The sequence below is a fragment of the Ctenopharyngodon idella genome, chromosome 3 (genome assembly GCF_019924925.1).
Source record: "Ctenopharyngodon idella isolate HZGC_01 chromosome 3, HZGC01, whole genome shotgun sequence".
NCBI classification, from domain to species: domain Eukaryota; kingdom Metazoa; phylum Chordata; class Actinopteri; order Cypriniformes; family Xenocyprididae; genus Ctenopharyngodon; species Ctenopharyngodon idella.
In genome coordinates, this window is record NC_067222.1 from 48569542 (window position 1) to 48597477 (window position 27936).

The following is a 27936-nucleotide window of genomic DNA, read 5'->3' on the forward strand; positions in this document are numbered from 1 at the left end:
GAGGAGTCGACATCTGACTCGAGCCAGGTAAACTGAAAAACAATAAAAAAAACAAACACCACCAAAAAACAGTGTTTTATCGATTGTCAAACTAACGACCCGCTCCTCTTTGACAGGACGCCGCCGCCGCCACGGCCACCGACTCCACCACAAGCCGCCTGATGCGGCGGGCCAGGAGAGGGAGCCCCACGGTTAGGCTGACACCGCTGAAGTCATGCCTAAAGCGGAAGTTCACTGCAGACCAAGTGTCACCACTGGAGCTCAGGAAGGTGGTCCTGACAAAGGGCACCACCCTGCAGGGCCTGCAGAAGAACAAAAAGGGCGAGCGGCTGGTCAAAAGGGCGATCCAGAAGCGGCGCAAAGAGAAGAGGGCCCGGGAAAAGCGTCAGAAGGGTCAGAAGCATAAGAAGCGGCGAGCTTGAAACATAAAAAGATCATTTATTTTTTCTGTGTGTGTTTCTGATTCTGTTTTAATAAATAGACAAGAAGTGTACGTTTCAAACCACACTGTCGTGTTTTTCCTACCCAAAAAGGTAAAAATTGAATATGATCTTTTTAAAACACACACACACACACACTGTAATAATATGTTAGTTACACTGTAGTTATAAATGTATGAAAAACCACTTTCAGCAGCACCGACCTGTAAAATGAGGTGTTTTTTAAACCATAAAACCCATAAATTAAAACCCCACTGTTGTTGTGAAACGAGCAGCATCCCCAAACGTCCTACGGGGTCTGCGTCGAATAGATAGCAGGTGGGAGATTGTTGGGTAAGGGAATCTGCCTCCCAGCTTTGACCTATTTGACACAGACCCTGTAAGCCATTTGTGTACAAATAAATGAGAAAATTCAAGTTTTTCAAATCATAAAATCCAAAAATGAAAAACCCACTGTTGTTGTGAAATGAGCAGCATCCCCAAACGTCCTAGGGGGTCTGTGTCGAATAGATAGCAGGTGGGAGGGTGCTGGGTAAGGGAATCTGCCTCCCAGCTTTGACCTATTTGACATAGACCCCGTAAGCCATTTGTGTACAAAAAATGAGTAAATTCAAGTTTTTCAAATCATACAACGCATAAATTAAAAACCCACTAGTGCTGTTATACGAGCAGCATCCCCAAACGTCCTACGGGGTCTGCGTCGAATAGATAACAGGTGGGAGGGTGCTGGGTAAGGGAATCTGCCTCCCAGCTGCAAACTATTTGACAGGGACCCCGTAAGCCATCGGTGAACAAATCAGTTAGAGCTGGGGCTCTCAGTTCAGCATAACTCCTCAGCTGTAATTCCTGTGGAATTCTGGATGGTCTCTATAGCAATGCTAACGACCAAGGTTAATGGGCCGTCCACACGGCCAGGTGAGCTCATTTGGGAGAAAGACCTCGCAGAGACAGCAGCAGCTCCAGAGCCCTCTGACCTTTCAAAGAAAATCTCAAACCATTTATTTTTCCAATGTAAGTAGTCTTTCTTTGGACAGTTGTTGTGATTCTTGTGGAGAAATGTAAAAAAAGAACCCCATGTAATATAACTTGGTTTGCACGTTCACAGATGCTGCTGGAATGCTCCATGTGTTTCTGCAGAGTCACTCATCTGAGGCATCACCTGAGGTCTGTGCACGGCATCTTAAACCTCCAGGAACATCAGATCTTGCTGAAGTTGGCCAGAGGTAGGGTGAAGCTGAGGAACCTGAGCTGTCCTGCGTGTTCCAGGGAATTTGCCTACATTGAAAAACACCTGGACAGGGGACACCCAGATCTAACAGTAAGTATCGCTGCTCCCAATTCACAAGCTGGTTCATGAATTCTAATAGTTGTTGGTTGGATTTCCTCTAACATACCATTAATGGTAATGTTATGACCAACTGTCCCCTGTTGTTTTTTTTTTTCTTTTAGGCTTCAGAGGTCGCTCGGCACATCAGAGACCTCCTGTGGAAGGTCACGCAGGATCAACTGATGAGTCTGAGGGCAACAAACCCCCCGATTCCGATGGTGAGCACTTTCGACATCACCTCAGACTTTGTGGAGGCAGAAGCGACGGCTTCCCAACAACTTCAGCCTGAAGAGGACTTTTTTCAAGCGCTGGGTAAGCGATGTCAGGGTGCAATATCATTGGTGTACGTGACTGTATTTTAAAGAATGGAAACTCAAACTATGTTTATTGCAGATGAGATCCTAGACCTTCCAGAAGCATCCGAGCCAGACACGGAAGGCCTGCAGGACGGGGCTTTTGTGATGCAAGGTAGGTGTTAATGGCTCGACACATTAGTGATTAGTCTCTATGGAATTAGCTAAATGGAATGTTAACAGACAATATGTTGTTTTTACAGAGCCAGAAAGTGGCCAGCATTCAGACCTGGTCACGTTGAATCTTCAAGATCTCCTGGACCTGGAGTGAACGTCCAACATAAAAGCACCTATTTATTTTTTATTGTGTGAGCTTTAAAAAAATTAACATTTACATTTATATCTCTGTGTGTTGGTATTTATAAAGGATTATTTATATGTGAGTTACTACTGTAAGATGTGTGCACCCAATGTCATGAAAATAAGTTTTAAATACACAAATTTGTCTCTTTCGATGTGTTAAAAATTGAAATTGCTGTCAGATGAACAAAAATGTAGCATCCCCAAACGTCCTAGGGGGTCTGCGTCGAATAGATAGCAGGTGGGAGGGTGCTGGGTAAGGGAATCTGCCTCCCAGCTGCGACCTATTTGACAGAGACCCCGTAAGCCATCTGTGTACAAAAAAAAGAGTAAATTCAAGTTTTTCAAATCATAAAATCCAAAAATGAAAAACCCACTGTCGCTGTGATATGAGCAGCATCCCCAAACATCCTACAGGGTCTGCGTCGAATAGATAGCAGGTGGGAGGGTCGTTGGGTAAGGGAATCTGCCTCCCAGCTGCGACCTATTTGACAGAGACCCCGTAAGCCATCTGTGTACAAAAAAAAAAAGAGTAAATTCAAATCATAAAATCCAAAAATTAAAGCTCACTGTCGCTGTCAAACGAGCGGCATCCCCAGACGTCCTACGGGGTCCGCGTCGAATAGATAGCAGGTGGGAGGGTGCTGGGTAAGGGAATCCGCCTCCCAGCTGCGACCTATTTGTCAATAGGTACGTGTCAATCTCACCCCCCTTTGTTTTTATTTTATTTTCAGGCCAAGTACACTCGCGGGGAGGAGGACCGCATGAAAGTGGCAAAATTCATGTGTCACGACGTACGCACCGCCGACAAGTTTTATGCCATGAACCTAACTGCGAAACAGGCGATGGAGCACAGGAGGCTCTTCGAATGGGCGGCGACGCCGGCTCCTTCTTCCTCCAGCAGGCGAAAGACATCGACGCCCCGCCGACGGATCCTCGTGCTGTCTTCCGCCTCCTCCACCTCTTCGTCCTCCTCCTCCTCCTCCTCTGCCAGCGCAGAGGCTCCCGCCCAGCAGCAAGAGGAGTCGACATCTGACTCGAGCCAGGTAAACTGAAAAACAATAAAAAAACAAACACCACCAAAAAACAGTGTTTTATCGATTGTCAAACTAACGACCCGCTCCTCTTTGACAGGACGCCGCCGCCGCCACGGCCACCGACTCCACCACAAGCCGCCTGATGCGGCGGGCCAGGAGAGGGAGCCCCACGGTTAGGCTGACACCGCTGAAGTCATGCCTAAAGCGGATGTTCACTGCAGACCAAGTGTCACCACTGAAGCTCAGGAAGGTGGTCCTGACAAAGGGCACCACTCTGCAGGGCCTGCAGAAGAACAAAAAGGGCGAGCGGCTGGTCAAAAGGGCGATCCAGAAGCGGCGCAAAGAGAAGAGGGCCCGGGAAAAGCGTCAGAAGGGTCAGAAGCATAAGAAGCGGCGAGCTTGAAACATAAAAAGATCATTTATTTTTTCTGTGTGTGTTTCTGATTCTGTTTTAATAAATAGTGTGGTTTGAAACGTACACTTCTTGTCTGTCGTGTTTTTCCTACCCAAAAAGGTAAAAATTGAATATGATCTTTTTAAAACACACACACACACTGTAATAATATGTAGTAACAAGTTTTTCAAATCATACAACGCATAAATTAAAAACCCACTAATGCTGTTATACGAGCAGCATCCCCAAACGTCCTACGGGGTCTGCGTCGAATAGATAGCAGGTGGGAGGGTGCTGGGTAAGGGAATCTGCCTCCCAGCTGCAAACTATTTGACAGGGACCCCGTAAGCCATCGGTGAACAAATCAGTTAGAGCTGGGGCTCTCAGTTCAGCATAACTCCTCAGCTGTAACTCCTGTGGAATTCTGGATGGTCTCTATAGAAATGCTAACGACCAAGGTTAATGGGCCGTCCACACGGCCAGGTGAGCTCATTTGGGAGAAAGACCTCGCAGAGACAGCAGCAGCTCCAGAGCCCTCTGACCTTTCAAAGAAAATCTCAAACCATTTATTTTTCCAATGTAAGTAGTCTTTCTTTGGACAGTTGTTGTGATTCTTGTGGAGAAATGTAAAAAAAGAACCCCATGTAATATAACTTGGTTTGCACGTTCACAGATGCTGCTGGAATGCTCCATGTGTTTCTGCAGAGTCACTCATCTGAGGCATCACCTGAGGTCTGTGCACGGCATCTTAAACATCCAGGAACATCAGATCTTGCTGAAGTTGGCCAGAGGTAGGGTGAAGCTGAGGAACCTGAGCTGTCCTGCGTGTTCCAGGGAATTTGCCTACATTGAAAAACACCTGGACAGGGGACACCCAGATCTAACAGTAAGTATCGCTGCTCCCAATTCACAAGCTGGTTCATGAATTCTAATAGTTGTTGGTTGGATTTCCTCTAACATACCATTAATGGTAATGTTATGACCAACTGTCCCCTGTTGTTTTTTTTTTCTTTTAGGCTTCAGAGGTCGCTCGACACATCAGAGACCTCCTGTGGAAGGTCACGCAGGATCAACTGATGAGTCTGAGGGCAACAAACCCCCCGATTCCGATGGTGAGCACTTTCGACATCACCTCAGACTTGGTGGAGGCAGAAGCGACGGCTTCCCAACAACTTCAGCCTGAAGAGGACTTTTTTCAAGCGCTGGGTAAACGATGTCAGGGTGCAATATCATTGGTGTACGTGACTGTATTTTAAAGAATGGAAACTCAAACTATGTTTATTGCAGATGAGATCCTAGACCTTCCAGAAGCATCCGAGCCAGACATGGAAGGCCTGCAGGACGGGGCTTTTGTGATGCAAGGTAGGTGTTAATGGCTCGACACATTAGTGATTAGACTCTATGGAATTAGCTAAATGGAATGTTAACAGACAATGTGTTGTTTTTACAGAGCCAGAAAGTGGCCAGCATTCAGACCTGGTCACGTTGAATCTTCAAGATCTCCTGGACCTGGAGTGAACATCCAACATAAAAGCACCTATTTATTTTTTATTGTGTGAGCTTTAAAATTTTTTTAACATTTACATTTATATCTCTGTGTGTTGGTATTTATAAAGGATTATTTATATGTGAGTTACTACTGTAAGATGTGTGCACCCAATGTCATGAAAATAAGTTTTAAATACACAAATTTGTCTCTTTCGATGTGTTAAAAATTGAAATTGCTGTCAGATGAACAAAAATGTAGCATCCCCAAACGTCCTAGGGGGTCTGCGTCGAATAGATAGCAGGTGGGAGGGTGCTGGGTAAGGGAATATGCCTCCCAGCTGCGACCTATTTGACAGAGACCCCGTAAGCCATCTGTGTACAAAAAAAAAAAAAGAAGAGTAAATCCAATTTTTTAAAATCATAAAATCCAAAAATGAAAAACCCACTGTCGCTGTGATATGAGCAGCATCCCCAAACATCCTACAGGGTCTGCGTCGAATAGATAGCAGGTGGGAGGGTCGTTGGGTAAGGGAATCTGCCTCCCAGCTGCGACCTATTTGACAGAGACCCCGTAAGCCATCTGTGTACAACTATATGGGTAAATTCAAACCTAACCGTCTCAGCCGCCCTGCACCTAAACCTAACCATCTCCCACTGAAAATTTGACATCAAAGCAAAGTGCTGGCTAATGCTAATCGTAAATACTCTAAGATTATTATTCACGTCGGCACTAATGATGTTCGACTTCGCCAGTCGGAGATCACTAAAATTAACATTAAAGAGGTGTGTGAACTCGCAAGTACAATGTCAGGAGAAGTAATTTGCTCTGGCCCCCTTCCTGTTCGTCAGAGTGATGAGATAGTTAGCAGATTATCATCACTCAATGGCTGGCTGTCTAAGTGGTGTCCGCAAAATAATATAGGTTTCATGGACAATTGACCTGTTGAAAAGAGATGGTATTCATCCCTCCCAGGATGGTGCTGCTCTTCTCTCTAGTAATATGGCACATAGTCTTAGAACTGAAACATGACAAACTGGGGCCCAAGTCAGGAAGCAGACAGACTGGCTAAACCGACCGTCTGCTAGCTGCCTCACGTTACAGAAGTCAGAAAATTCAGATAACTCCCAACACATAGAAACTCTTACACCTAGATATTTTCAAATAGAGACTGTGTCTGTACCCCGAATTAGTAAAAACAAAAAAACTTCCAAACCCATTTAATGGTAAAAATTTAATTGAAGTTCAACAAATAAAAAATAGAGATAATAATGCTAAACAAATGATAAAACTCGGGTTGTTAAATATTAGATCCCTTTCTTCAAAATCACTTATTGTTAATGATATTATCAAAGATAATAATCTAGATGTGCTGTGTTTGACAGAAACTTGGCTAAAACCGGACGATTACATTACTTTAAATGAGTCTAGTCCTCAAGGTTATGATTATCGACACAATGCCCGTCAGAAAGGCAAAGGGGGAGGTGTTGCTGTAATCTATAGTAATATTTACAGTATTAGTCAAAAGTCTTTCAAATATAATTCCTTCGAAGTAATGGTACTTTACGTAACATTATGTAGGTTGACATTTGTGCTGGCTACTGTATACAGGCCACCAGGACACCATACAGACTTTATCAAAGAATTTGCTGATTTTCTGTCGGAGTTAGTATTGGCTGCAGATAAAGTCCTTGTTGTTGGTGATTTTAATATCCATGTAGATAATAAGAAAGACACATTAGGATTGGCATTTGCAGATATTCTAAACTCTATTGGTGTTAGACAACATGTGTCAGGACGTACTCATTGTCGTAATCATACTTTAGATCTAATATTGTCACATGGAATCGATATTGATGCTGTTGAAAATCTGCAGCAGAGTGACGACATCTCAGATCATTATCTAGTCTCGTGTATACTACATTTAGTCAAGGCGGCTAAACTGCCTCCATGCCATAAATATGGTAGAACCATCACTTCTACCACTAAAGATCGCTTTATAAATAATCTTCCTGATCAGTTTCATCGCCTTAGCATACCAGAAAGCTTAGAAGACCTTGATGTTGTAACAGAAACTATTGCCTCTGTCTTTTCCAGCACATTAGACTCAGTTGCTCCTTTGCGCTTAAAAAAGATTAAGGAAATTAATCCAATGCCATGGTACAATGAGCACACTCGGGCCCTAAAGTTAGCAGCCAGAAAAATGGAGCGCAGCTGGAAGAAAACAAAACTAGAAGTATTTCGCATTTCGTGGAGAGAGAGAATGATTGAGCACAGAAAGGCCTTAAAATCTGCTAGATCTGCTTATTTTTCAAAACTTTTAACAAGAAATAAAGCTTCAACTTCTGATGTTTCCAAAGAGCACAGCAGTAATGACTTCATGAACTTCTTTACTTGCAAGATTGATAATATTAGAGAAAAAAATTATAACCATGCAACCGTCTATTACAGTATCGCGTCAGATAGTGCATTGTAGTGTCTCTGAGGAAAAATTCAGTTCATTTACTGCTTTAGGAGAGGAAGAATTGTCTAAACTTGTTAAATCATCAAAATCAACAACATGTATGTTAGACCCTATACCGACTAAGCTATTGAAAGAAATGCTTCCAGAGGTTATAGATCCTCTTCTTAATATCGTCAATTCATCTTTATCACTAGGATACGTACCGAAAACTTTTACGCTGGCTATTATTAAGCCTCTTATTAAAAAAACACAACTTGATCCTAGAGAATTAGTCAATTACAGGCCGATCTCAAATCTCACTTTTCTGTCAAAAATACTAGAAAAGGTAGTATCATCACAACTATGTTCCTTTTTAGAAAGAAATAGTATCTGTGAGGATTTCCAGTCAGGATTTAGACCATACCATAGTACTGAGACTGCTCTCATTAGAGTTACTAATGATTTGCTCTTATCATCAGATCGTGGTTGTATCTCTCTATTAGTGTTACTGGATCTTAGTGCTGCATTTGACACTATTGATCACAATATTCTTTTAAATAGACTCGAAAATTATGTTGGCATTAGTGGAATTGCATTGTCATGGTTCAAATCATACTTATCTGACCGTTATCAGTCTGTAGTAGTAAACTAAGAGATGTCATATCGATCACAAGTTCAATATGGAGCACCGCAAGGCTCAGTACTAGGACCGTTGCTGTTCACTCTGTACATGCTACCCTTGGGAGATATCATTAGGAAGTATGGCGCTAGTTTTCACTGTAATGATACTCAGCTCTATATTTCTTCGCGTCCTGGCGAAACTTACCAATTCACAAAATTTACAGAATGCATAGCTGATATAAAAAAATTGGATGACCAGTAATTTCCTACTACTAAATTCAGAAAAAACAGAGATTCAAATTTTTGGACCAAAAACTTCTTCACGTAATAACCTAGAATACTGTCTAACACTTGATGGCTACTCTGTTAAGTCTTCGTCGTCTCTTAGGAACCTGGGTGTGCTCTTTGATACCAATCTTTCATTTGAAGGCCATGTTACTAGCATCTGTAAAACCGCATTCTTCCATCTTAAAAATATATCTAAACTACGACATATGCTCTCAATGAAAAATGCAGAACAGTTAGTTCATGCGTTCATGACCTCAAGGCTAGATTACTGTAACGCTCTACTGGGTGGTTGTTCTGCTCGCCTGATAAATAAACTACAGCTCGTACAAAATGCAGCAGCTAGAGTTTTTACTAGAACTAGGAAGTATGACCATATTAGCCCAGTTCTGTCAACACTGCATTGGCTTCCTGTTAAACATCGTATAGATTTTAAAATCTTGCTAATTACTTACAAAGCACTAAATGGTTTAACTCCCCAGTACCTGAGCGAGCTCCTAATTCATTATAGTCCTTCACGTCTATTGCGATCTCAGAATTCAGGCCAGCTGATAATACCTAGAATATCAAAATCAACCGCAGGTGGTAGATCCTTCTCCTATTTGGCACCTAAACTCTGGAACAATCTTCCTAGCATTGTTCGGGAAGCAGACACACTCTGTCAGTTTAAATCTAGACTAAAAACGCATTTCTTTAACCTGGCATACACATAACACATTACCAATTTATATTTTCAAATCTGTTAAAGGATTATTAGGCTGCATAAATTAGGTCAGCCGGAACCGGGAACACTTCCTATAACACCTGATGTACTCGTTACATCAGAAGAAGAATGGCATCTACGCTAATATTAGTCTTTCTGGTTATCCCGAGGTTCACCGTAGTCAACCGGATCCAGGCCGTATCCAGGTGAGACCAAAGACCTGCGCCTTGACACGACCACAACGCAGCCCTGAAGTATCAGCAGAGATTGAGTCAACTAGATCATCCACTCTGAGGGCCTCATCGACACGACAGCCACGGTTCCTCAACAGCCGTGATGAATACAATCCTCAATTGGATGGAACTGGAATAAATACTTTGAATGTTGCGATCCTGTCAGACTTATGATAGCTACCTGAATCGTAACAAAGCACTGTTGGCCAGAGGAGAACTGGCCCCCCGACTAAGCCTGGTTTCTCCCAAGGTTTTTTTCTCCATTTAAACACCTATTTGCCACTTGTCTGCCACCTGATGGAGTTTGGGTTCCTTGCCGCTGTCGCCTTTGGCTTGCTTAGTTGGGGACACTTGACATTTGACTTGACATTGGATATTCAACAGTGCTTTGATCTGCCTGCATTGACACTATTCTTTTAAGAGCTGCTGTGCAGGCAAATAATGTACCAGTTATCAATGTAAAGCTGCTTTGACACAATCTACATTGTAAAAAGCGCTATATAAATAAAGGTGACTTGACTTGACGTGACTTGAAATTGCAGCCTGACAGGCCCGGACCATTTGTAAGTAATTTTGCCTGCGACTTACTGGAAAGCGCACCGGGGTGGGAGGCGACGAGCGAGGAAGAGCCCCGCAACTCAGAGTTTGACCTGCCACAACTTGTCTAGCTGTTGATCGTGCTGCATCCGATCTGTCAGACGACGAAGTGCTGCCGCATTTTTGACCCGTTACATAAACGTGTAAAATGCCTATCGAATCGTGCCCGCTGTGTTACCGTATGTATGCTCGGCCAGGCCAGCATCTCATGGTCATGCACAATGTCAAAAACAAGACCGAAAAGAAACACCTGCTGGCACTGGAGTCGGGGTGCGGCAAGGAGACGACCCGTTTGGACCGCCACATCCAGTCCCACACGGAGCTGTCGGAGACGGCCAGAAACGACACCATCACCTCCTGCAAGCAGCGCAGGATCCTGGAACTGCTGGGTGCGCTGAGGGCGTCGAACCCCCATGGTCTCCACGCTGGACCTCGAGGCGGCACTCCCCGAAATGAAAGATCCCACCACCTCTGTTTTGCAACCTGAGGAGGAGGAGGAGGAGGAGTGCAGCAGCAGAACCTGCAAACGGCTGGTGAAGCACCTACGTAGGGACAACACTGACCTCAACGAGCAGGTTGATCACCTGACCGAGACCCTGAGGACCGTCACCCGGCGGTACCGCGCGCTTCGCCTCAAGTTCGAAACCAAGGGTTCGGCGCGCATCAAGCAGGTGGCCCGAAGGCTCCTCTCCTCTCTCGGTCCTGCGGAGGAGGAGAAGACGGAGGAAGACGCCCCCCCGACAGCCCCCCGCCGCCAAGCATCTAGTGTCGCCGCCATCGCCGTCGTCTTCCCAGGAGTGCGTGCCCTCCACCGGCCAGCTGGGCCCCAGCACCGGGAAGCCCTCAAGCCCGCCCCAGTACCCTGACCAGGTAGTGGTGCTGAGTGAGTATAATAGTAATGTAATAATTATCCTGGCTGTGTGAAATGCTTTTGCTGACTTTTGGCTTGTTTGATCACAGACGATCTTCTGGAGGACTATCGCAGGCATCAGCAAGGTCCCGATCCGTCCAGCAAACTGAGGGAGAACGTGAGTGGGAAACTGTACAGAATAAAGAAGTTTCTCGCTTTCATGTTGGAGGGGAAGACCAACCTGGCGAATCTAACATTCTTAAATGAGACGGCCAAGATTCACAGGTAAGGCTGCTGTTTTATTATTATTATTATTACGGCGAAGTTTTTTAAGTGGTTTTGTTGCAAGTCTTCTGTGTAATTTTAAGTAACGACGGGTGTAATAACAGCATATTTACTTGAAGTTGGCCCCAGTGCATTTTCGAGTAACGTCAGTTGTTGCTGCGGTGGTTAGTCGTGTCATAACATGGTATTTACTTGAAGTTGGCCCCAGTGCATTTTCGAGTAACGTCAGTTGTTGCTGCGGTGGTTTGTCGTGTCATAACATGGTATTTACTTGAAGTTGTACCCGCGCTGCCCTAGTGCATTTTCGAGTAACGTGAGTGGTTGCTGCGGCGGTTTGTCGTGTCATAACATGGTATTTACTTGAAGTTTTACCCGCGCTGCCCTAGTGTATTTTTGGACCATTTTTTCTCCTAGTACTGTGTAATTCTAGTGTAATAAATACGCTCGTGTGCCACGACCAGTAAAGTGAGCTGTTTTTTTAAATGTTAAAAGCCATGAAACGAAACCCACTGTCGTCGTTGTGAATGAGCCGCATCCCCAAACATCCTATCCAGATGACAGGCTGACGGTCACACCTAGGAGCGAGAAAAATGCTTTCCATACTCGAGAGATGAACAGGTTTTATTCCGAGTTAGAGATCACAAACTCGACCCAAACTCGACCAATCAGCTGTGAGTAAAGTGACATGTATCTGATGCAATAAAGCCATTCCCCCTGTATCTCTCGTCAAATTAAATCAGTTTATAGTGAAAACATTTTAGACCGGTATGGTGGGTTTCCGCAGGAAAATTAGAGCATGCAGACGTTCGTCTTTGCATCGTTATATCACGTCTGTTTACATAAAGAAGGAGTCCCAGCTAGCAGACTATATGGCATGTGAGGATGCTGCTGGTAGCGGATCATTTATAGGCTGGTTTCACAGACAGGGCTTAGCCTAAGCCAGGATTAACCGTAGTTCAATTAGGACATTTAAGTAGCTATCATAAATGTTCACTAGAAAAACACATTATTGGTGTGCATCTTGAGACAAAACAATGGCACTGACATTTTTTAAGATATGTCAGAGCAAGTTACTTTCAGTTAAAACAGCTCAAACATGCATTTTAGTCTAGGACTAGCTTAAGCCTTGTCTGTGAAACTGGGGGATAGCCTGTTCTCACAGAAGCTGGAATAATTAAACTTGTCATTTTGATGGCAGATTGTAATCCAGAAAGGTCCAAATCTTCAGCTGGAGATTCACCCGTAGTCAAAGCAAAAGACTACGGAGTGGCTACAGAAATTGAAATCTACAGGTAACGCTAATACACAGTCAATACACATAGTTCAATCATGACAACTCTTGGAAGATTTTAAGCATGGTAATGGATATGCTGCTGTTAAATTGTTGCTGCTGCTGCTGATTATTGCTGCTGCTACAAAGCAAGTACAGGAACTTGCTACTGGTAATACATATGCCGATACGCTGCTGCAAGTAACATATAGTGCTGCTGCACAAATAGCATATATCATAAACCCATAGCAGATCTATACAGGTGGAGGGTTTTAGAGGAACTCTGAAGCGTGCTGCAAACTGCTATAGTGAATGTAACCAGCCATTTAAATGTGTGAGCAACAAGCTTATTTGCTATAGTTTACTGCTATTTAGGAGAATTCTTAGTGGTAAGATAAAATGTTATGTTAATACAGCCCCGGATGACATTTTCTGGTGAAAATTCTTATTTTGGTCAGACTTCAAGCCATAGAATCTGTGATTCCAAAGTACAGTATTCACACCGGTGTGGTGACTGACAGCAAATATTAGATTCATCCACGCTGAGGAGCCTAAATCTTAAAAACAAGCTAAATCTTCCTATCGAAAACTACTGGTCGCGATTGTTTATATGCTGCGTCGAAATGATTTGGCTACTATTGCAGAAAACGAACGCGTAATAGCGAACATAAAAGAGCTAGAAGCAACGCGATCAGATGAGCTGAAAAAGCTCAGAGCACAGGTTGAAGCATCTGTGTATGAAAAACAAACTTGGGCAAGACAGGGCGACGCAATGGAAACGCAAATTAAAAAGCTTGAAAAGAAGCTAAAATTGGATAAAAAAAAAAAAAAAAAAAAAAAAAATACACATCCGCTCTTGAAGAGTGCTGCGGGTCTGCAGGGTTTCCCGTAGCTGCGGTTAAAATAGCGGCAATAAATTCTAAAATTGGAGACGAGATAAGTGATAGTGATGAAGATGTTGCTGCTGCTGCTTTGGCAAGCAATGTCAAAGATAATTTGTCCCTGACTGAAGTTCGTAGCCGAACTTCAAGGACAAAACTTAGTTCGGTGTTGCGCGATCCTTCTCCAGAGCCTGCAAGTGATATGGATTATCACCCAAATAGACCCGAAGACAGGCAGCGCAGTCCAATATTGACTCGAACTAAAACTGGCGCTGTTCTCAGAAAAACAATGAAAGTTGCTGTACTTAAAACAATGACTAACGCAGATGAAGTAGTCACTACTATTAGCTGTCCTTTAACTTGCGAAGAATGCACCAAACACAAAGAAGTTGTGGGAATGATGCCAAGAAAAGGCCCTTTCCAACCCTACTGGGACAACTTAATGCTACAAGCATCAGTGTACAATTTAGAGGTCAGAGATGTTTGGCAAATTGCTCTCCTCACTATTCCAGAGGAACTAAAACCAAAAATGTCCCCTGAATTAAGATCTGGAGAAATTGTAATTAAGCAAGAAGGCGAGAATGAAAACGACGTGTATGAAAGATTGAAAGAGACTTTATTAGAGCTAAGGGGACCAACACACGCTGAGTGGAATAGGATTTTAGAAATAAAACAGGCCAACAAAGAGCCATTTGAAATGTATGCGGAACGTTTATGGGTGACGTACAAAGAGCACTCAGGCTTAGAAGATGCACAGCGTGATCAGGAAGTTTTACTTCAACTCCTGAAAAATAATGCAGGGCCTCACATTCAGCAAGCGCTAGTTCATGGAGCCGATCCATCTGAGAATACCTACCAGTCATTGGTGGATTAGGCTTCCAAAATAGAAACCAGGCTTAAACAAACCAAAGCTCGTTCCGTTTCAACAACACAATGGCTAGCAGAAGGTAATGGTGCTAAAAATCCTAGCACTAAACCTCAGTCACAATTTCGATGCTATTATTGCAAAAAAAGTAACCACAGTATTCAAAACTGCCTCAGACTGAAAAAAAGAGCAAAACAATCAAACAGTGCATTCTAAAAATGACAGTGAAATCCTTAAACGCTTAAAGAATTTGATTGCAAAAAATAATGCTCCAGAGAGCAGCCCAAATCAAACTGAAAACCAACCGCCAAACCAAGACTGCTCATACAAAAATTTGCAGGCAGATCTCGCTGTCCTACTAGCAAAATATAACAGTCCCCAATAGGGGTGCGTGGCCTCCATTGCTGTAGGAAGCGTTATCAAAAGTGGCAATCGAATCAAAATAAGAGCTAACCTTGGAGGCCGGTTAGTTAACATCCTTATTGATACTGGTGCCGCCTGCTCCTGCACAAACATTCCACTACCCTTAAGTACACAAACAATCCAAATTAAAGGTAAAGGCGATACTTTGATGACAGCAACCCAAACACAGCCAGTCCAGCTCGATTTGGGCATAGTAGTATTAAACGAGTCATTCTGGCATTTACCAGATAACAGCGAAGGAACTGTATTGGGAATGGATATGAGAAAGCATGGTTTTGTAATTCATTTTTTTGAAAAACAAATTGAAGTACAAACTAACAAAACGACAAAGAAATACCTGTCTCAAAGCCATGCCAGCATTATGTCCATATCCAGTACAGATCCAATCCAACTTCTCATCAACAAACACAGCGATTTTTGGGCTAATCATGAACACGACTGCGGCCTCATTGACTTTGAAGTATGCACTGAGGGAGAGCCCCCTCCCCCACAAAAACAATATCGCATCAAGCCAGAGGCAGAGGTCGCTGTTCATGAGATAGTGAAACAGCTTGAGATTAGAGAGATAGTTCGGCGAAATTCTCCGTGTTTACCCGTTCCGAAACCCAATGGTAAATGGCGTCTTTGTATTGATTATCAACGTCTCAAAGTTTTAGCTAAGGCAACACCTATAGTGGCAAACCCGTCTACCATCTTATCACAAGTTTCAACCAGTGCTTTGTGGTTCACAGTGCTTGATATTAAAAATGGTTTCTGGTCTATCAAAGTCAAACGAGAAGACCAATGGAAGGTAGCATTTACTGTAAACCAAATGCAGTACACATGGGAACAAATGCAACAAGGCCTTCACAACAGCCCAGCCATTTTTCACAGAGCTGTGGCAGATGTGCTCACTCCCTTATTAAAGACTGGCAAAGTAGTTCACTATGTAGATGACATACTAATAGCCACAGAAGAACCACTTGAGAGACACTTGCAACTGGTTGACACAGTGTTACAGATGTTAAGTGACGCAGGCTTTAAAATGAACTAAGAAAAAGCCCAAAGGGAAGTACACTAATTTTTGCAAATACCGCCACACCGTTGTATTCGCATTTAAAAGGCAAAACAAAACCAAATGAGTCCTTGAATGGACTGATGAACATGAACAAGCATTTACCAATTTAAAACAATGATTGTGTGCCGCGCCCGCCCTGGGTTTGCCCAACCCATCAAAAGATTTTCATATTCAAGTAGACGCACATGAAATCACATTAAGTGGAGTCTTAGCTCAGGAACATGGGGGAAAACTGCATCCAATCGCTTATTACAGCCGTAAAAAAAAAAAAATCTAGTTGAACAAGGATTCGACCCCTGTACACAGCAGGTACTCGCGGTGCATTGGATGCTAAAAACAACAGAACCCATTGTCGGATTTCAACCTGTTGTTATACACACACACAATGCATACACCTGTACGAATGCTGTTACAAGGCCGGATAAAGGGAGTTTCCTCCCAAAGATTAGCGAGATGGCTAGCAGACATTCAAGCGCGTGAAATCACAATAAAAAAATAAAAAAACACACACGAATCTTGCCACATCTGCTCGGAGATGATGAGGGACATCCACACACATGCCAGCCTGAACAAGAGGCACAAAGCCTTGTACATGACCAGCCACTACCAGGCCAAGTGCAGGTGTACATTGATGGTTCTCGATTCTGTCAAAATGGTCATTTTTATACTGGCTGTGCAGTGTGGGCTCCTCATCTCCCCGATACAGATGCAAAACAGCAGTTGTTGTTTAAATTACCATCTAACATATCTGCACAAGAAGCTGAACTCGTTGCATTGCTAGAAGCGATCAAGGCATACCCTGAACCGCTCTGCGTATATACGGACAGCCGTTACGCGTATGGCGTGGTAACAGATTTTATGGCTCAGTGGCAATTGCGGAACTTCCTCACATCTGCCGGAATGCCTATAAAACATTTCAACACTATAACTGCAATTTGGCAAGAAATACAAGCGCGAGAAGCCCCCATCTCCGTTGTAAAATTGCGTGCGCACATCAACAAAAATCCTGATATGCATGAGAAAAACAATAATATTGCTGACCAATTGGCTAAGCTGGCAGCAGTGAAAGGTGACCTATGGCAAAACGAAACACCCTCTGTTTCTGTAGCAAGTGCAGCGCAAGTTACACCCATAGACCTCAAACAGTATCAACAAGATCTTTGGGTCTCTGATGGAGAACTTGTCCCACACTTGAAACATGATCAGATGATTAACATAATCGAAGGCATAGTCACCCGAGATGGAAAATTTGTCGTTCCAGAAGCGCTTCAAAAGCCAATAATCAAATTGTATCATGAATATGCGCATGTGTCTGCAACAAAAACAGCACAACTGATACAAAAACAATTTTGGTGGCAAGGAATGACAGCTGACATTGAAAGATGGTGCAACACCTGTCTGGTGTGTGCCACAATTAACCAGGGAAAATTAGGCCGAACAAACCTGCGCAGGCCAGAACCACCTAAAGGACCCTGGAAGTCCTTACAATTGGATTTCATTGGTCCGCTACCCAGTGCCAAAGGGGGGTATCGATATTGCCTTGTGATAATTGATAAATTCTCAAAATGGGTCAAAGCGATTCCCACTCGCAATAACACCGCAAACACGGTGGCACGTGTGATGGCGAACCAAATCATCCCTCTTTGGGGAGCACCAATTCAAATTGAATCTGATCAAGTGACTCATTTTACTGGACAGGTTATGAAAGATATGTGCAAAATGCTGAACATTAAGCAAAGATTTCATGTATCATTTCGACCACAGAGCTTGGGGATGGTTGAACGCATTAACCAGACTATCAAAGAAAATATCTCCAAGCAGATAGCCCAACACCAAAACAAGTGGATTGATGCTTTGCCCACTGTTCTAACTGTGCTGCGAGCAACCCCATCAAAAGCTACAGGAATTAACCCATATGAGCTTATGACCAGAAGAGTGATGAAGTTGCCTATTGATCCAGAGATTTCCCCAGCAGACCTGGGGCCTCTAATGCTCGCAACGCAGCAGACTGTATTGGTGCAATTGCAAGAAAGACTGAAGGTGTTGCACACTCAGGCTGATCTGAAACGACAACAGTCAGACCTGACAAATGATACACAATTTAACCCAATCTCTGAAACAAAATTTTCAGAAGGAGATATTGTGATGGTACGCGTTTTTGTAAAACAAAATGCATTCTCCCCTAGATGGCACGGGCCCTATGAAATTAAAGCTGTCTGCAACAGCTGCGTGGCCGTGACCATCTGAGGAAAATTAAGATGGTACCACATGTCCCAGTGCAAACTGTTCAAAGGTTCATTTAATTATGATCTTTCTTTTCCACAGGACAGTCACTGCAATTCCATGGAGGCCGGATGCCAGGGCGGTGTCTGGACCCACATGCATCGAATTGGGACAACGTGTCACACTCGCACACATCCTAGGATGCGGGAGATGGGTATGGAAATATACCAAGGGGCCATCCACACCTTACATTCCAATTACATACAAAGAAATAGTCACATGGCCTCCCGGATTAGCACCGGAACCAAATTGTGTAGCTAAAATCTGCTGTAAGTCAGGTTCTACTCATCTCCCAGACACAAACATCACAGGTTACACACTCGCACCAAAATTTCACCGTAACATTACTACCTGGAATCAACTTAAAGAGTACCCAGGTTCAAAAATTGGTAGTCAAAACCTACTGTATAAAATCAACAACTATGGTGAAGATCCAAAAAAATGTTACTCCATTAAGGATCTGAAACCAGCAACATATAGGTGTAGGCACACTACAACACATAATGATACACATTTGAAGTTTACTGAACTTCTTTTTAACCTAACAAATCCTGAACCAAAAAACAGTTTGAAAACATTTGTTTGGACTGGATGAAAAGAAGGAACATACTGTGTGGGAAAATGTGAGGCAAATATGGACGATTTTACTAGCCCTCATACTTGTTCATGGACATTACATCATTGCTTTAATCTAACCACTTGCGGATATAAAAAGCCCACAGTGTCCAAAATTATATCCCACCCCTCCAGGTGGCCTTATCAAAGGAAATGTAAACAAGACTTTGCTTCATGATGTCAATCTTGTGATAACACATGTGACGTATAATATCTCTAACATTTTGTCTGCTTATGTAAAACATTGTAATTATAATGATGAAACTTTTAGTTTCTGATTACAAAAACAGACTTGCAGTCCAAATTCCACCTGCTCATACTAAACGAGATTCTTCATCTTAAATGATCTTATAGAAGTTTTAGATCTGCTTAGATGGCTTACTTCAGAAAAAATGAAGAACATTAACTATTCTGAATTGTTGTCAACATTAATGATGTATACTGGAAATGAATGTATTGGTTGTATTGGGTTTTTTGCCACTTTCCCTCTGTTCACCCTGATCAAGTCTACCTAAATTCCACTAGCATATGCTCTATTGGCATTGTAGTGAAAGATCAGATCATTAAATGGGACCATCTTACGGGGTATATGACTTTGAAGGGCACTGAAACCTTATTTACCACTCGCACCTGTTGCCATAAAACATCTAGCTACATTATCTGTACCTGCAATACTTTGCAACCTTTTTCTGCCAATGATTCTAAGCTCATTAATATGCAGTCTTTGCATGGCCATTCCGATGCTGTCCAAGTGTCTCATACTCAGTGGTGCGTTGTAAGCGAGATGAATTCCTTCACCTATGGAGGTCTGACCTGCCCTGCAAACCACACTTTCTGCTTGGAAGTGAAAGAGGACTTTTCAATGGGCCAGATAAACATCCTGGGAAAGGTACCGCTAGATGTAGATGTTTCCCCATGGTGGGAGGACACTTTTTATGAGCAAAGCACACAAGCTTTGGTCAACACAATGGACTTAGTTCAAGGGATTATTTTACAGACTGAATACCACCTCAACCAAGCACAAGTGGAAGCAAATCTGGCGAAAAGGACTGCAGAGATCCTGTCAAGTTCCTCTACCCGCTCAGCTTGGTATGCTTACACCTGGTGGGACTGGATGTTTCGTGCATGCGCCATCGCCAGTGTGCTCATCTTCTTATTCACTCTCATTCAGTGCTGCTACTTCAGATGTCTCCTCTGTGCGATGCGCACTTCAACCAATGTGGCCATCGCGCTCAGTCCACTACGGGTACCAGCCCTACAGAAACTACAACCGTAAGCAAGCTGCAAGAAATCCATAGATAGTGGCCCCTCAGGGACTGCTCTGGATCTGCCCCAAGGGGCCAAGGGCAGAACTGTAAGGATGGATTTTACCAAGACTGAATTCAAGATTCCTATCCTGTAATAAAACTCTAATCTGTAGAAAGGATCTGCAAGAAAGAGCGCAGAACAACACCTGGCTTGACCTCCTCTCTTCCCCCCCATGCTGAGTTCCTGACTCCTCACACCTTCTCCTTCCCCTGAGGCCATGCGAGTCTCACAAATCTGTTATCTTATCTGTTTTAAGTGACCTCAATGTAAATATTTCTGGTGCGGCTGGTAACATGGTTTCACTCCCACATCAATAGAACAGACAAGAATAAAGAAAACAAAACCTTTTCTCCTGGTGTGGGAGATGCCCCAATAAAGATCTTTATTAACCATTTGTTTTGATCCCCAAAACCAGGCGTGTGACCCCTTTGGGGCACGAGAAAAGGTCCAACAAAAGCTGCATAAATATTTGGGTGCTAAATGTTTACAGTCCTTTTGTTAAGACTTGGGGAATTTAAAATGGATTTGGCAAACCACTCAAGGAAGAATCTGCATTCAGAACTTCCCGCACAATTGCTGTGTGTATCTCTATTTGCCAGGTATGCTGACTCTTTGAAATTCTTTTTAATATTTTGTTTTGAATTGTACTTTGTATTTTATGCTGATCGGTTGTGTGATGTATTCTTTTAATTCTTTAATTGATGTTTTATCCTGCCTGGCAAAAACAATAAATGTTATTCTAGATTTATTCTGCATTATTCTTAATTCATTATTTCTAGTAGATTAAAGCGGAGGTATTACCGCAAATCTGTGTTCAGGATAGATCATACGGAAGGTTTAATAGATGGAGCATAGGGCACATCAATTAAGTCCATTTCGATTTCTGACTAATCGCTGCCTTAAATAAGTTGCAGTTTTCGCAAATATATAAAAACTATGCTTTTTGTTACGAGTAAGCAGAGCGCGACCGACTTAAAGGTAGATATTTGCCATGCATCCAATGTCTAAGGTCAGAACTGACGAGTTTGTGTCCGAGAAGAGCATTCAGTCGGCCGAAGTGACTTTTCTAAAGCGATACCGGGACCGCAGTGAACGAATAATTGAAAGCGTAAGATAATCAGAAGAATCTAATATCCAAATTAAAGCACAACTAATCTTATGATCAGCTGTTACATCGGAAAAATTGTGAAACTAAGAGTCATTTATAATTGGAGTCAGATTAAATTATTCACGAAGTCAGAACTGAATTAGAAATCAATGTTGTATTAAATTGAGATGATTTTTACAGACGTGCCAGAGGACGTACACGCGAAATACCTTCGACCAGACCACTAGATGCCATCATTGGGCTGGTGGGTGGAACCTTACAGGATGAACCCACATGCATGGCTGACACTCTCCCTCCTGAAGCATTTGGCGCAGGAGGGCCACAAAGTCAGCATGTCAAAATTGCAGTTTGTCAAGCAGCAAGTGACATTTTTAGGGCATGTAATTTCCAGAAACAGTAAATCGCTGTCTGAAAAAAGGGTGTAGGCGATAAGGGATGTGCTGAAACCAATTACAAAAAGACAAATGCTCTCATTCTTGGGGATGTGCTCATACTGCAGAACATTCATCCCCAATTATGTGATACACGAACAGCCCTTGAGAGCCCTTACAGTGGGAAAGGGATTGAAGTCATGTGACAGAATTGAGTGGACAGTGGAGGCAGATGAAGCTTTTGAAATTATGAAGCTTCAGCTGTCTCAGGCCCCAACGTTGGGCCTCCCTGTGCCGACCAAGCCCTTTGTTCAGATGGTTGATGAAAAACATGGATTTATGACTTCTGTTCCCTTGCAGCGTCATGGAGACAGGCTGCAACCTGTGGCCTATTTCTCGAGCAAATTAGATCCAGTTGCAGCCGGATTGCCACGTTGTCTGAGGGCCGTGGCGTCTGCTGAGCAGGCCGTGATGGCGTCTAGGGAATTTGTGGGGTATTCTGACCTAACCTTGATGGTGCCTCATGAGGTCTCCATGATCTTGCAAGAACAGAAAACATTGCATTTATCAACAGCAAGATGGTTACGATACCATACTATCTTGCTTGATATGCCGAATGTTGTGGTTAAGCATTGCACAACCATCTCACCACCCTCCTTCCGACAGAGGAGGATGGGGAGGAGCATCACTGTTGTCTAACCGCTCTCAAACAAGTGTGTACACCACGTCCAGATCTTTCTGACGAACCAATCGAAAATTGTGACAATATCCTGTTTGTGGATGGTTCGGCGTTCAAAGATCCACAAACAGGTAAGAATCGAGTCGGGTATGCGGTAACAACTGAATTTGAAGTTGTCGCATCCGGCACGTTGCCATCAAATTACTCAGCCCAGGCAGCTGAGCTTGTAGCGTTAACAGAAGCATGTAAACTCATGGCGGGTAAACGTGTCACAATTTATACAGATTCGCGTTATGCTTTTGGGGTTTGTCATGACTTTGGAGCTTTGTGGAAACACAGAAAATTTTTAAAGTCGGATGGGCGCCCAATACTAAATGCTTCTCTTGTTGCTGCGCTTTTGGAGGCCATTCTGCTGCCTGGAAAGGTGGCCATTTGCAAATGTGCGGCACACAGTAACGATACCAGCTCTATCTCAACAGGAAACAGACTGGCCGACGGAAAAGCGAAGGCTGTGGCATTGTCTGGCGAGACAAAGGAAGCAGAGTGTACCTTGTTATCTGAAAACAACAATGTTGATTCTCCTTTACAGAGTATGCAGACCTTTGTCTCAGTGGCAGAGAGGAACCAGTGGAAGCAGGCCGGCTGTACGCTGGTGGATGTAATTTGGATGAGTTGTGATGGCAAGCCTTGTTTACCCTGACATTTTTACCCTCATTACACTAAGTTTTTACACGGACAAGATCATGCATCAAAAATGGCGATGGTGGCAGAAGTGAAAGAATTGTGGTTTACAAAGGGGTTAACATTTGCGGAAAATTTTTGTAAAAGATGTGTGATTTGTAACAACCACAATGTGGCAAGGGGAATAAAAATGCCTCAAATGTCTCAGCCCCCGGCATCAGGCCCATTTGAATATCTTATGTGTGATTTTTGTTGAACTGACCCCATGCAATGGGAAGAAATATTGTCTAACAATGGTTGATATGTGGTCGAAACGGGTAGAAGAAGTATTCCCCACGTCAAAGCAGGATGCAGCAGAGGTGGCGAAGGCCCTGCTGACTGAAATTGTCCCAAGATGGGGAATCCCACGTAAAATCAGTTCAGATAACAGAACACACTTTGTCAATGAGGCAATAAAACAGGTGGGTCAATTTCTGGGTATAGACATGGAGGACGCATTGCTCCTATGCTCCATTTTCGGGCAGGGGCGATCGAGAAACAGAATGGTATTTTGAAAAACAAATTGGCAAAATGTTGTGAGGAAACTGGCCTCACATGGCTCAAGGCGCTGCCGATTGTTCTTATGTATATGAGAATGAGAAAAAGAAGCAGGATAAACCTGAGCCCATTTGAAATTCTCTTTGGTAAACCACCACGAATTAAGGTTCAGGGGGGTAAGCAACTGCTGCCATCAGCAGAATTGTGTGAACATGACATGATAAGTTATTGTAAAGAGCTGTCTTCTCTGTTGTCTAATATTTGTGTCCAGGTGAAAGCTGCTCAGGGGAAAGTGGCAGAGACCACCCTCCATAAAATCAGGCCAGGCGACTTTGTCGTGGTGAGAGACCTGAGGAGAAAGAGTTGGAGGGCAAAGAGGTGTCTAGGGCCATTCCAGGTGCTTCTGACGACTCACACGGCTGTAAAAGTGGCAGAGAGGGCCAGCCACTTCAGGAAGGTCCCAACCCCACCTCAAGAGGAGGAACGAGAGGAGAAGCATAGGGAGGAGTAGACAGAAGGCTGCCCTGTGCCAAGGGGGACGTTCAGGTTGGCTAATCTGGACCAACACACCAGTGCCAAGGAGAGAAAGTCACGTCAATTAACGCCAAGATCCTGTATAAACACCAAGTGCCATTATCAGCTCAGGAACAAGGACACAGCTGGAATGTTGTGTTGAAACAGCCAGTGTGCCAATTAGAGCCCATCGTAAGAGCACAAGCTGCAGTTGCTGTGAAAGGGTGGGAGTTGAGAAAGATCCAAGAAGTACTGATAACAGATCCCAGCATCATAGCTGTGTGCTCAAGTGGAGCTCAACGAGGTTTAACTCACCGTCCGGAAGGGGGTGGAGAGGCTACACAACAATTGTTGCGCAATCTGTGCAGGGGTGGCGCCCTTTCATAGATAGAGTAGACCGCTGAGTGCATCCACAACCAATCTACCTCATACCTTCTGGCCATACATCTGCGCGGAGCACCTGGCTAACTGAAGAAGATGGAGCATGGCACCCCTTCAGAGTTCCAGGAATGTGTGGTTTGAGAGGTTCAACATGCATATTGATCGTAATGGCTGTGATAATATGCGCCATCACAATGTACCTCACCACAGAACTAGTAGAGACAACCAGAGTGACGGTGACAGGGACTAATGCCAGTATGGATGAAGATCATCTACTTGATAGCAACGACACGTTCATTCGACGCATCAGAAGAGCAGCCCCAACGACAGTGGTACCTACACGGGGTCTGGAAGAAAACATCACCATCGTGGAAGGATCTTTTGTTCAATTCAAGTGCAATCCATTCGAAAGGAACTGTCCTGGGTGTGAAGAGCGAGGGTTGACTAACTTCGCACAAGTCTACTTTTGCAAAGAGCCATGCAAGTGGATCGATGTGAAAGCCTACACCAACCCAACAAGCTACGGAACGGATAAAAGATTCAGATCAAGGCAAGTACTTTTGTGGTATTGACAGAGCGGGAAAAGACTGGTATGAAGCATTCAGCATTGTTGTAACCGAACCAGAGCCAGTGAAAACTACTTATTGAACCTACTTTCGAACCAGCTACTAGAGAAGAGATGACGTGGATGGGGAATGATGGAGCAGGAAGAGGGGGAGCGAATGAAGAAGTGCAGAGAGCTATGATGAAGTGCCAAGGGAACAAAGCATGCACTCTGGCCCTGCTGCAAAAGGAGGAACTAGAGATAAACAAGTTGCTGGCTCTGTTTGCAGATGACTCATGCCTGGGAAGCTGCCCCACTGACTGTTGACACCATGAAAGACACCACCTGTTTGATTCCATTACAAATGACTGAAGTGTTAAGGGCTGCAGCAGACATTGACAAGGGAAAAGTGCCAACAAGGTTCCCAGCACCTGTTTGTACAACCAAGTACGTGCACAACAAACCAGACGTACCGATTCCACCTCTAAGAGTGAAACCTCCAAGCAGACTGAAAGACACGTCTTCTGCTGCAGTGTGGGTGTGTGGTGATAGAGCTTATCATTACATGCCAAGAAAAGGATGGTCAGGATGCTACCATCCAGCTCTGATGAGTGTAGGGACTTCTGTGTATCTGCCACATGGTGAGTCCAAACAAAAGGGGAGAAAGAAAAGAGGGGTTGACATCATGCCAGAGACTTTGCCAGAACATTACAAGGGGTATGTGTTATCAGATCCATGGACGTCACCTGGGGCAAACGTTGGGTGGTCACTTCTGATGGGGGCGGGGACTGCGGTCTCAATTAATAAAATAAATGGGTTAGCATGGACTGTGTTAGCTATAGCCAACGGTACTGAGAATGCTTTGACAATGGTAAATGATGAAATGAAACAGATCAGAAATGCAGTGATCCAGAACAGGTTAGTCCTTGCTATGATAACTGCGGAGAAAGGTGGGGTGTGCAAAATGTTGGGGACATCATGCTGTTTTCACATTCCAGATTTTAACGATAACATCACTGACATAGTTCTTCACATGAAGCAGGCCGTAAAAGAGCCTAAGCAGGCGGATAACACATGGTTAAATTGGCTCCACCATAGTCATACCAGATGGTGAAACTGCCTGTTTATACTGATGACATGTTCTTAGAATCGATTGAGAGAGCAATTGATGTAAATGGAAACACAACTGATGAGAGTAGTGGTTAAATGACATAACCGAGTCAAGAAACAAGTAACATAAAGACTGACAGGGAGTCAAGACACTGGAAAATATGTAACTGACGTAATTAATCTAAGTGTAGAGCCCATTCTTTGTCTATCCTATTTGCTTAAAACAGGGTCTATCCCCACAGAAAAAGCCTCAAGCATTTTTTCTGACTTTCACAAATTTAAGAGTGATCATTTATGGGAAAATCAGAAATGAAGAGCATAAATGGGATGTAAGAACTTAAATTTGCTGTGAAATAGTGTTTTAAGTTTGAACAAGTAACTAGTGGTTTATTCTTAAAGAATGTGGTAGTAAAAGAAGTAGAAGTAGTGAGTAGTTATCGGTAAATGATAAAGAGGATCATAAATGATCATATCCAGAGGTTGTTTGGGACAGACGTATGAGTGCTGCCAGCATTGCTGCAGAGGTTGAAGGAGTTAGGGGTCAGCCTGTCAGTGCTCAGAACATATGCCGCACACTGCATCAAATTGGTCTGCATGGCTGTCATCCCAGAAAGAAGCCTCTTCTAAAGATGATGCACAAGAAAGCCCGCAAACAGTTTGCTAAAGACAAGCAGACTAAGGACATGGATTATTGGAACCATGTCCTGTGGTCCAATTAGACCAAGATAAACTTGGTCTAATTGGTTTTTGGTTCAGATGGTGTCAATTTGGTTCAGATGGTGTCAAGCGTGTGTGGCGGCAACCAGGTGAGGAGTACAAAGACAAGTGTGTCTTGCCTACAGTCAAGCATGGTGGTAGGAGTGTCATGGTACGGGGCTGCATGAGTGCTGCCGGCACTGGGGAGCTACAGTTCATTGAGGGAACCATGAATGCCAACATGTACTGTGACATACTGAAGCAGAGCATGATCACAGGGCAGTATTCCAACATAACGACCCCAAACACACCTCCAAGACGACCACTGCCTTGCTAAAGAAGCTGAGGGTAAAGGTGATGGACTGGCCAAGCATGTCTCCAGACCTAAACCCTATTGAGCATCTGTGGGGCATCCTCAAACGGAAGGTGGAGGAGCGCAAGGTCTCTAACATCCAACAGCTCCGTGATGTCATCATGGAAGTGTGGAAAAGGACTCCAGTGGCAACCTGTGAAGCTCTGGTGAACTCCATGCCCAAGAGGGTTAAGGCAGTACTGGAAAATACTGCTCTTTTTTAACAGATGTAACAAGGAAAATTTCCAAGCACCTGTTCCAAAGAGAGCCAAGGCAAACAAGCAGGCAAACAACAGGCAGTCCACTCTGTCATGGAAAACACAGACTTATGTTGACATGGTTCCACATACTCTGCGATTCCTGCCCGCACGTGAAACTGGACCACAACTGAGCTCTGCTGAGTCACATTCTCCCATGAGTCTATTCAAACTCTTTTTTTCAGAAAGTGCTGTCTCAACTCTGTGCCATAACACCAATGCACGGGCTGCAAATATAAATGGACAGATGTACCGCTACATTGGGCTGCTGTTTTACATGGCAATGGTGAAGGTGAACTCCATCAGGGACTATTGGCAGCAGAGCAGTGTTTTCTCCGTAACTTTTCCAGCTACAGTTATGTCTAGGGACAGATACCGGACGATTTCTTGGAATGTGCACATGAGTCACCCAGATGCAGACAAAGTGAATGACAGAAAGAGGGGCACAGCTGAACATGACCGTCTGTTCCGGGTCAAACCTCTCATGGACACTATTCGTCATGCTTTTGCAAAGCCATCTATCATCCTAGAAAAAATTTAGCTGTGGATGAGAGAATGGTGGCATACAAAGCAAACACTGGAATGACAATACATGAAAGCCAAGCCAACCAAGTGGGGTTTCAAGTTAGTTGTTCTTGCAGACTCTTCAAA

General features: G+C 43.7%; 1 pseudogene; it reads left to right on the forward strand.

Annotated features, from left to right (window-relative positions):
* Nucleotides 1-10671: 10671 nt before the first annotated feature.
* On the forward strand, nucleotides 10672-20034 carry LOC127507815 (uncharacterized; annotated as a pseudogene).
* The last annotated feature ends 7902 nt before the right edge of the window (nucleotides 20035-27936 follow it).